This window comes from Gavialis gangeticus, unplaced genomic scaffold, assembly GCF_001723915.1.
Source record: "Gavialis gangeticus isolate Ggan-Ray unplaced genomic scaffold, GavGan_comp1, whole genome shotgun sequence".
Classification (NCBI taxonomy): Eukaryota; Metazoa; Chordata; order Crocodylia; family Gavialidae; genus Gavialis; species Gavialis gangeticus.
Window position 1 is genome coordinate 7,840,630 of NW_017729029.1, and position 2,717 is coordinate 7,843,346.

Consider the following 2,717-nt stretch of genomic DNA (forward strand, 5'->3'; position numbering starts at 1 on the left):
AAGTGATTGAATCTTTTGCATTTGTTTTGGCAGTTACGAAGTGCAGGGAATTGCTTGGATTTGTGGTAACTGTCACAGTCCTAGTTATGTAGCTCCCTCGCAAAGAGTCTTTCCTCCTCCAGTCACGCCCTCGGTCTCAGGGTAGAAGCTGCTATCTCCTTTTTCTTTCTATAAAGATATATATATATATATTTGTTTGTTTGTATCACCATAGGACCTCAGCCTGCCAGTTGACATCAGTGATAAGTCCCAACAAGAGGTCTACACACACACGTCCTTGCCTGCCACAACTTGATGTTTATGGGAGTAGAATTCTGTACCTGTGCGTGTAGTTCCAGTCAGTCGTCATCCACCATCCTGTGTTCATGCAGACTCCACCATCCCCTACACCCCTGCCCGTTCCACTGGGTATTGAATCGTCTTCTCATCACTGTTCCAGCTGGCGGGTTCTCCCCCCGGGCCTCTGTCTTTATGTAAAGAAAAACAAGCGCTCCTGGCCTGGGTTAGTGTTCCCCCAGCTTTTTTTTAACAGAGGAGAACAAAAATACTCTGTGAGGTCACTTCCTCCTTCACCTTGTTCCAGTCTTTACAGTACCTCTTCATGAGCCTCCTATTGGGGACATTATGGTACCCTCACCCCACTGGGTCTATCCTTGATAATTTGTCCATGTCCCCCTTTTAGGGTCTTTACGGTACCTTGTCTCTGAAGTCCCCTTCTCTTAGGGTCTTTACAGTATTTTCTCCAGCCCTGCTTCGGCTGCCTGCAAGATCGCAGTAAATTTCTGGTGCTGCTACTTCACCAATCCTTGGTCTAGGTTTCCTCTAGGGAGCTCCCTCTCTGCAGGAGCCTCCTGCCGGGTTTCCCAGCTGCTCTCAGGCTTTCCTGCACCTTTGCTTGGTCCAACTCAGCTCCTTCTGGTCCTGCGCTCCTCTCCCTGGCCTGCTCCAGACTCCTCTTTATGCTGGGGTTTGAATTCCCAGCCCCTCCCCTTCATAAACACCTGGGTAAGGAGGATTTCTGCCGGGCTCTTTGGGGCTTTGGTGCTAGGGCTGCTGATTCTATCTTTGGCCGGTGCTCCTTTGCCCCCTGTGGCTCTCTCTCTTCCTCACAGTAACCCACACAGCACCTGCAGCTAACCATTGTTTCTTCAATCAATTCTCTTTGGCCTCTACTTGTCTGCTTCATAGTGAGGTCCTCCTTTCTGTATTGTTTGTGTGTTGCCTTAGGTTTTTGCAGTCTTGTAATCCTATTTCATCTTGTTGCTTTTTCCTTCAGTTTCTGCAGCCTGGTATTTGTTGTCTCAGCCTCTTGGCACATTCTAGCTACGTTTTTCAAATTAAGATCAGGATCCTCTAGAAGTCTTTTCCTGAGGCCTGTATCCCTTGTGCCTAATAGTATTTGGTCTGTGATCATGGACTCTTTTAGGTTTCCAAAGTTGCATGTCTGGCTCAGCAATCTCAGGTCTTTGACAAATTCCTCTATTGTTTCACATTCTTTCTGCTGTGTCATATGGAAATTATACCATTCAAAAGTTTCATTTTCATAGATGTCATAGACATTAGGACTGGAAGGGACCTCGGAAGATCATCAAGTCCAGCCCCCCGCCCCAGGGGCAGGAAGTCAGCTGGGGTCACAGGATCCCAGCAAGGTAAACATCCAATTGACTCTTAAATCAGAGTCAGAGTAGAGTACAACATTGCTCAAACATTTTTATTACTGTGCCATAACTTTTCTGTTCTGCTCCTGACAGTTGTAGGTTCTTATAAACAGACAGAGCTTCTGGGCCTGTTATGTTTAAAAAAATAGCTACCTTGAGTGGATCTTCCTTCTCTGTAGCTCCATGGGCTGCCATATATATGGTGAAGCTCTGCTTAAATTTCTTCCAATTTTCTGCTGCATTGCTGGACAGCTTTAACTCCTCTGGAATTCTGAGATGCTCCATTTTTCTTTTTTTTTTGTACCCCATTCCTGATACCATATGTTGTTCTAAAAAAAACAAAGAGTTAAGTCTATAGAATGATAAAGATTGTTTAAGCAGAGAGCCACGCTCAGCCTACTGTTCTGCTGTTTCCTCCAGTTCCCTTCTGCAATCCCCACTCACATGTAACAGCTTGTACATAACAATCTTCAAAGTATCCATACATTGCCTTTTTCAAATTCACTGTACAGAATTCTCTTAAGCTGTTGATTGTTGTCCATACATATGATGTGGCCAACCCAGGTCATTTGCCTCTGTGCTAACATGGCTTCCATGCTTGGCATAGGTGCCAGTTGTAGTACTTCATTGTTGGTGATTTTGTCAGACCATTTAATCCTCATTATGCTGCACAGGTGGCCTTGCAGGCAGTTAAGTTTTTTTATATGGTGACAATGAAGGGGGCAGGTCTCTAATGAGTATAGGAGACAAGGGAGCACAATGGCTCTGTAAACTTGGCATTTTGTAGATACTTTGACACTCTGTCTCATCCATAGTCTATTTTGTAGGTGACTGAAAGCTGAAACAACTGACTTTAAGTGTGCTGAAAGTTCATCGTCAATGGTGGTGTCATCAGTAACTGTGCTACCTAAGCAGCAGAAGGACTTGACATTGTTTAATTGTCTGAATTCAGTAAATGTTGCAGGGCATTCTAAGAAAGGGTAAAAATGCTGAGTCATCAAGATACAATAGATCATTTACTTCATAGTTTCATAGTTTGTAGGGTCAGAAGGGACCTGA

General features: G+C 44.6%; 1 long non-coding RNA gene across 1 annotated transcript in view; it reads right to left on the reverse strand.

Annotated features, from left to right (window-relative positions):
• Window positions 1-276: 276 nt before the first annotated feature.
• The window catches only part of LOC109300511, a 9,134-nt gene continuing 6,693 nt past the window's right edge, over window positions 277-2,717 (reverse strand). Inside the window, exon 3 of the long non-coding RNA XR_002098253.1 lies at window positions 277-290. This is a non-coding gene — a long non-coding RNA (uncharacterized LOC109300511). The remainder of the gene's footprint in view (window positions 291-2,717) is intronic.